At 40.6% G+C, this 8,760-nt stretch overlaps 1 pseudogene; it reads right to left on the bottom strand.

Moving 5' to 3' along the window:
• Nucleotides 1-948: 948 nt before the first annotated feature.
• LOC149843396 (phospholipase A1-Igamma3, chloroplastic pseudogene) lies at nt 949-2,436 on the bottom strand (annotated as a pseudogene).
• Nucleotides 2,437-8,760: the final 6,324 nt, after the last annotated feature.

The following is an 8,760-nucleotide window of genomic DNA, read 5'->3' as shown; positions in this document are numbered from 1 at the left end:
AGATCATTGTTTATTCGATCATTAGGAGCTCTCCATCGGCTCTCTCTCTCTCTCTCTCTCGCGCGCGCACACACACACACACACATATATATATATATATATATTGAGAGAGAGAGAGAGTCTTACTTTAAATCATACGTATAAAATATTAACAATTTTCAATTAGTTGAAATGTACAAAACACTCGAACTTATAAAAACATATGCTTATTTGAGTTATGTTTGTCTTTTCCTTTGAAGGAATAAAAAGCTTGGAAAAGACCCAAATACTATTTTAGTAATTTTAATTTAAAACAAAAGTAACTTTTTACTTAAAAGATAATTATATATTTCCAAAGATGCTGTTGCTTTCAAGGGTGTTTTGGTTATTGCAGTCAATTGAATGCTGCTGCCATTAATTTCAAGGGCTTATAATTGGATTAATCGATGTGTGTGCACACACAATTGGGTTCTACTCATCCTCAAAGTCATACCTATCATCATACCCTTCCTTGGGATTTCATCGGTACAGGTTGTTTTTGATAAAATCGAACTCCAATCAACACCATGCCGGTGTCCAACTTGTGAAAATCACACACACACACACACACACACACACACATATATATATATATATATATATATATATATATATATATATATATATATATATATATATATAGTCAAATAAATGCAATCCAAGGTTGATCCCTAATAAATCGACCATGCTGGAGCCATCTATAAGGTCGTATTTGACCGAAACTACATGCATCAATAAGATTTGAGGGATATGACGATGGGGGATGACATAGGGGATGAGTGGAACCGAATTTATGTAGTGTGCGTGTGAAGGGTGTGCCATCAAGCACTTGATGATAGCCGAATACTAGACAATAATGCAAGAAACATAGTTTTTTTCATTAAGAAGGTAAACACTTGCACAAGCAATACTTCTAACAAGCATTCTGATTCAAGCAGTTTGTGGATCTTCAACAGACAATTTAGCCATCTCCAGAACCTGCTGCAGGTAGAGAGCGGTGTCCTCAGTGAAAGCAGCATGGAACCTTTGCTTATCAGGCATGACCAACCTTCCCTCAACATTCCTCACCAACCCTTTGTTCTGCTCCTGTCTCCAGCAAGGAGGAATGGAGTACTCTTCCTTCAAGAAGTCACAGCACTTGTTAACAAGCGCAATGTCTCTCCTGTTCACCAAATGAAACCTCTTGTTGTCCTTCCCCTGGTGCCCATCAACAAGGTGCAGCAGTGCTTCCAAGTTATGGTGGCACCCCAAGTCATTGGTGGCCTTGAGGAATGGGGATACCTTGTGGTCCAGAGAAAGCTCAACCCCTACATGGTTGAAACTCCATGGCACCGTGGGGACCTTATCATGCACATTGATGACCCTCAACACCTTCAATCCTAGCTCTTGACACCTCTCCTTGAATCTCGAGTTCCCTACTTTAGGCCCGGAGAATGAAAAAACAGTGATCGGTATTCTTCTTCCATCTCCCATAACGTTGGCCTTCATCTCAGCTATGTCATATGCACTTATCACAGCCAGAGCTGCACCAAGACTGTGTCCAGTGATTGTTATGCTGTTCTCAATCTCCTCACTGCCATACTGCTCTAGCAGACGCTTAACCTCTGCTAGAACCTGTTCCCGCGCCGAGAACTCGCAGAAGTTGCAGAGATGAGTGGCTTTCTGCACATAGACATCAAGAAACCCGGAGTGGGTCTTGATGTTATGGTCTCTGGTGAACCCTGTTGGTGTTTGCATGTTCATGAGGTCTTCCATCCATTCTAGTTGTGTTACAGTGCCTCTCCATGCAATAAGGATGTCCCTTCTGCCCAGCCTTCTTACTTCTTCTTCATCTGTGCATGTGGCAATGTAGCCTATCCAGTTTGAGTGTGCACTCCATGCCTTTTGGATGTTTGACATCCTGAAGAGTGCCTCAAGGTTCTTGTTGTAGGTGGCATAGAGGTACCTGCTCACCTCATAGCCTCTGTGGTGCATTTCTAGCCTTTGGAAGAAACTCTGTGCATCATATTTGCAGGTACCACAGTGTTTGGAGTAGGTGTCGTAATCAAAGGCGTCATAGCAGGCCTGAGCAAACTCACCATAGCGGATGATCTCGGCCCGGAGGTGAGGGTGCAGTGGGTCTAAGAGTCCTTCCCAGTTTTTCTGGCCATGGACTTGTCTCCATGTATCTGATAGTCTTTGTGTGTCGGTTGTCGTCTGTGGTTCCTTGCTGACATGTTGGTGTTCAGCTTCAGCTATGAGCTGCCCCCACTCTTTCTGCGGCAACAGTGTTGCATGAATCCGTGAAAAGGATGTTAATTTTGAGGTTCCAGGGAGTTGGTTGCGGCAGTAGGAACTTGAGGACCTGAGATTGAGGTGGGATGTGGGATTCATGGAGGGATTGATGTGGTATGGTGAGAAGCTCAAAATACAAGCCATGGTGCCACCTTGTGGATACTTAACACTGGAAGAAGAGAGAGAGAGAGAGAGAGAGAGAGAGAGAGAGAGAGCCGAAAGTAATTCAACATTACCACTCATGAAGCGTTTATTTTTTAATATTTGTCATATATTAGTCACCTAGCTATATGTAATCTACCCGGAAAATAATAATTCACAAGAGAGCTACGACCTATACATCATCCGTTATTTATAGAGAAGGCCAAATATTTTTGTTATTATATTCAGGTGCCTACTTTTCCATCACATGTCAAAGAAGCACAAGTTGCTCTGTTTAATGAAATTGCGTTAATTGAGTATTTTCTTATAAAAAGACAAGAACCCCATTTTGCTTTTTAGGTAGGTATTTGAAATGACATTGAGGTAAATCAGACATTTGAAAATTGTTGGCAGCTCCTTGTGAATGGCTCATAAGTTGGATGGTTTTTAGTAAATTACACAGAAAAGAAAATAATAGAAAACAAGCTAAAAAGTAAAAGAGAGTATGATATGGGTTTGTCATTTGTAAGAGGGTGGTGTATGTTCGCCCCCGATGACTAACTGAATCCAACGTCTTGTGTTCGGTGGTCCCAAAAAAGCACCACGTATATAAGCAAATGGGGCTCGTATTCCCGTGTATGTTGACATCACTCAACATTGGAGTCTAGTGCGGTTGCAAAGACTTAAGTACCCTTTCTTGCCATAAAATGATGGTTTGAGAAAATAACAAAAATGTCCTTCATTCAAAAAAAAAAACAAATGGTTCAAAAAAAGGACAAACATGTCCTTCATCCAGAAAGTCGAGGATGATGTTGACTCTTCAAAGTCTACACAGCGAAATGAACCTTAGCTGACGATCCAATGGTGATCCGACGAAATGATGGTGAGCCGGCGATCTGATGGTCATCCGGCGAAACGAGCCTGAGCCATAAAAAATGTATGTTTGAACTTTTCATCATCATCATCTTCTTCTTCCTTCTCCGTAAAACACTGTAAAACCCTCTCTCTCTCTAGAGAAGAAATCAAGGGAGGCAAAAAGTTCTCCTTAGAGAAGGCCATAAACATCAACCCTCTCACTCTCTCTCCCTTCTCTTTCTACTTCTGTGCACATCCAGCAGATGATCCTACATTGCTCCATCAAGCATCGACTGACTTGCACAGTGACTATAGCATCATTCAACTTGATAAGTTGTGGAGCCTGATTCATAGTTTTTGCCCTTACAGGAGGGGGTCCGGGGGCTCTCCCCCGACGTGGGTCCCACAATTTTTCTATTTCTTTCCCACGCTTTTTTTCAATGACTCTCCTACAATAATTTTTAGTGTTGTCTAGTCTCCAACGAGCCCCACAACAATTTATAGTGTTGTTCGGTCTTCCAACAACGATTTGTAGTATTGTCGGGCCTTTCTACAACGATTTGTAGTATTTTCGGGTCTCCAATGAGCCCCACAACGATTTATAGTGTTATCCGGCCTTCCAACAACAATTTGTAGTATTGTCGAGCCTTCCTACAACGATTTGTAGTGTTTTCAAGTCTCCAACAAGCCCCACAACGATTTATAGTGTTATCCGGTCTTTTAACATCGATTTGTAGTATTGTCAGACTTTCCTATAAGAATTTGTAGTATTTTTGGGTCTCCATCGAGCCCCACAGTGATTTATACAACAATTTTTAATGACTCCTCTACTAAAAATCGTTGTAGAGGAGTCATTGAAAAAATCGTGGGAAAGAAACAGAAAAAGAAAAATAGAAAAATCATGGGAAGGGGTATAAATCGCTGTGGGGCTCGTTGGAGACCCAAAAACACTACAAATCGCTGTAGAAAAGCTCGACAATACTACAAATCACTGCTGAAAGACTGGATAACACTATAAATCATTGTGGGGTTTGTTGGAGACCCGAAAACACTACAAATCGCTGTAGAAAGGCCCGACAATACTATAAATCGTTGTTGGAAGACCGAATAACACTATAAATCGTTGTGGGTCTCGTTGGAGACCAGAAAACACTACAAATCGCTCTAGGAAGGCCCGACAATACTACAAATTATTGTTGGAAGACCAGACAACACTATAAATCGTTGTGGGGCTCGTTGGAGACCCGATAACACTAAAAATTGTTGTAAGAGAGTCATTGAAAAAATCGTGGGAAAGAAACAGAAAAAGAAAAATAGAAAAATCGTGGGAAGGGGTGTTACGAAAACCTCGAGCAAGAAACAATCGAAAGAAACATGAGCCCCATGATTAAACAAAACACTTTATTGCTCTTTTTCGATAGTTAAAAGAGGAAAAGAAAATAAAAAAATTATACAAGGCCTCAAAAAAAATTGGTCCGGGGGGCGCTGCCCCCCGCCAAGGGCGCCCCCCCTGGATCCCTGCTCGCTGACGGTGCAGCGGGACCCGCGTCGGGGGAGAGCCCCTGAACCCCCCTCCTGTAAGGAAAAAAACTCTAAATCAGGCTCCACAACTCATCAAGTTGAATGATGCTACCCACGCTGGGAGGAGCCCCCAAACCCCCCTTCTGTAAAGGCAAAAACTCTGAATCAGGCTCTATAACTCATCAAGTTGACTAAAAACTTCACGCCGGGAGGAGCCTCCAAACCCTCCTCCTATAAGGGCAAAAACTCTAAATCAAACTCCACAACTCTTCAAGATGAATGATGCTACCCACGTTGGGAGAAGCCCTCAGACCCCCCTTCTGTAAGGGTAAAAACTCTGAATCAGGCTCCACAACTCTTCAAGTTAAATGATGTTACTCACGCTGTGAGGAGCCCTCAGACCCCTCTCCTGTAAGGGTAAAAACTCTGAATCAGGATCCACAACTCATTTAGTTGAATGATGCTACCCACGCTGGGAGGAACCCCCAAACCCTCCTCCTATAAGGGTAAAAACTCTGAATCAGGCTCCACAACAGTCAATGCGCAGGTCAGTCGGTGCTTGATGGAGCAATATAGGATCTTCTGCTGGATGTGCACAGAAGCATAAAGAGAAGGGAGAGAGAGAGAGTGAGAGAGTTGATGTTCATGGCCTCCTCCAGAAGAGATTTCTTTCTCGGATAATCCTGCAGTGCAGAGACTGTGTCTTAAATAATCATCTCTGGGGCACTTAAGTCTTTACAACCACTCCTTTTCTAGAATCATCATTTTTTTTGGAACCAATGGAGAAGAGGGTACTTAAGTCTTTGCAATCGCATCAAACTCCAACGCTAATTAATGCTGACAAACATGGGGATACGAGATGCACATGCTTAAATATGTGGTGCTCATTGGGATCCCCGAACACAAGATGTAGTTAACTGCCCTCTTCGGGGGAGAACATATAACCTGCTTGAGTCATTTGTGCGGTAAATGTGAATTTTCAAGGATATGCATCATCGTACTTCCACATAAAAGTGGATAGCACATGGGTGGATATTAGGTGCCCAGATGGACACGGATATAAATACGGTTCTTGAAAATGCTAGTTAAGACCCGAACCAGTTCATATCCAAGCATAGTCAGTTGTGCTTGTGCAGAAGTTCACGTGGTACAGATGCATTTTATTTTCAAATTTACATCCCATCTTTTTGCAAATTAGACATCAAGATATGTTCAGCATAGTCCATTTATTTATTTATTTATTTTTTGATTTTTACTCGAAGAAACAGCTCCACGCGCAGAGACCTAGCTGTGGCTCCGCTTGTCGTACTTATGATCGCTGTCCATGTCAGCGACTCGGAAGGCTTACCCCTTGACCCCAAGGAGTAGCCAAGCTTCTGCTTATGCAGGGAGTAACATCCATGAGATTTGAACCTAGGCTGCCCATCAAACTGTCTAGGCTCTAGCCTAGTACGCCAAACCCCTTGGATCTAGCATACTCCATTTATGGGTCTTGTTGTTTCTCATGAAATGCATGATATTTATGGAGTATTGATTTTTTTTAAATCTTTTCAAACACTTGCTTAGTTTGTTGTAATCAGATGTGAAAAACAGGATTCCTATTAAACAAACCATGTAGATCACATCTGTGATGTTAGATTAAAAAAAAAACCAAAAACATAAAAAATAAGTGTGACTATAGCGTGCAAACATCCACATCTCTCTCTCTCTCTTACATATAACTACTTACAAGTAAGGGTGTCAAGGGGTCCGATTTGTTTCCGACTCAGGAAAACCAGACTTGGACTAGATTTTTGAGTATGGTATTGGGTCCGGACCTGTGTTTAATCAGGTCCATTATAAAAAAAACCATACCCAGACCCGATAAGAACTACATGAACCAAACCCGCACCATACCTTGTAAAACTATATTTTTTCATCATTTTTACAAAAATTTGTGGGTCTTAATTGAAACGCTGGAGGGGTCCGAGTCTGGTATAAAATTTCACAAACTATACCTGGGTTCATGTATTAGTTAGACCTTCTGATCTGGACCCGGGTCTTCTTATTTATCAATGTACCCGGACCCTAGAGGGTTTGGTTTGGGTCGGGTCCGGGTAAACCAGGCCGGTTGACACCCCAACTTACAAGTGAGCTAGTCTTCCAACAAAAATTGTGTCCTTTATAAACTTTTGAAAAATTGCCAAGGTGCTTGCTCAGTGTTTTCTATCTTTTTTTTTTGTTTATCAATTTTTTTTTTTCGGTAATCAAGCTGGGGTGAGGCAGACCCCTACCCTAATTTTTTTTTCTGAATCCTCTTAATTATGATCTAAGGAGTAAACAATTCATAGGTTCATATGTTCTCTAATGTTTTATTGCACTTTGTTTTTTTTTTTGCATGGCTAGCAGCTGAGACATTATATGGAGGTAAGCAGTTGGCTGTGCAGAGCATAGTGACAAATATGGCGAAATTTATGAAATAATATCACGAGAAATTGCGTGAAAGTTTAAAACGGTAATTTCTTATGAGATTTTTCAAAATATTACGAGATTTATGAAAAAACATAAATACCGTGATTTAAACATGATATTCACGTTTTAAACGGCTATTTATCGTGAAAAAACCTTGTGTTTATTTTTAAAATAAATGTTATTAATATTTTCTTATAAAAAATATTTTTTATATTTTTAATTTATTTTTTATTGCCAAAATTTTGCTTGAAAAAACATGAGATTTATGAAAATTTTCCAATTCTCACGTGTTTTTTAAAAAAAGCTATTTTGTAGTTTTTAACGTTCGTCATTGAGTGGAAAGTGTGGAGACGGAGATACATGACATATATGACAAGAACAAAATGATAATATCTTCAAAATATGATGGACCATGCTTTCATCATACACCTAAGAGACCAATGGTAGTTTCCTGGCTTTGCAAATTTTCTTAAATTTTTTACCCACAAGTAGGGGTATAATGGGTCTGGTTTACCCGGATCAAACCCTATAGGGTCCGGGTATGGTGATAAATAAGAAGACCCAATTAAGACCCAGGTTCAGACTGAAGATCCGATATTAATACATGGATCCAGGTATAGTTTGTGAAATTCTATACTAGACACCAGCCCGACCCGAGTTCCGATTAAGACCCACAAATTTTCAATGCAAAAATAATAAAAAATATTATTTTACCGAGTATGGTTCATGTAGTTCTTATCAGCTCCGGGTATGGATTTTCTTATAGTGGATCTGATTAGACATGGGTACAGACCCGATACTATACCCAAAAATCAGGTCCAATTCTGGTTCCACCTAGGTCCAAACCAAACCAGAGCCGTTGACAACCCTACCCACAAGGATTCTGCTCATTTGGTAGAGGTAACTTATGAAGGTCTCCAAGTTGAAGAGATGTCATGAGTTCCAAATCCATGGAGAGCATCCCTTACTGCAAAGTCGAAGCTAAGTGAACAAGAGGGACCACAAAGGTTTTAACAACAGGAAGCCACCAATATGTGGTCCATGATGTGAGTGTTTTCCCTTAGCCTAGCCAAAAAGAAAAAAAAAATATAAATTTGGTGTGATGCACATGGCATCATAATAATTTTACAAGTTATTAAGGTGTAAGACAAAATCATGGGAACGAATGAGGTGTGAATTATGGTAATCGAGTGAATGAGCCATGGATAATATGAGGATATTAGGAACTATGGCAGAAATTAATCAAATAATTTCTTTTTGTTTTTCTACAGTGGGTTAGGCAGACCCCTACCAGTTATACAACTATACCATAGGGATTCGAATTTGCAAGGTCCCAACACAAGGTGACGTGCACTAACTGCTCCTGCCATACAAGCAGAGTCTCCCATTGGTAAATTAAGCAAATCTATCTCAATAAAATTTACTCATATGGTCAAAAGGGTCCTGTGTCAAGTTGAAGTGCAGGATCGAATCTGGCTGGCACACGGGAGCTAAGGCTAG

The sequence above is a fragment of the Nuphar pumila genome, chromosome 3, assembly GCF_984573655.1.
Source record: "Nuphar pumila chromosome 3, dmNupPumi1.hap1.1, whole genome shotgun sequence".
Classification (NCBI taxonomy): Eukaryota; Viridiplantae; Streptophyta; class Magnoliopsida; order Nymphaeales; family Nymphaeaceae; genus Nuphar; species Nuphar pumila.
The sequence above is the reverse complement of the archived record's forward strand: the minus strand, read 5'-3'. Positions and strand labels throughout refer to the sequence as shown.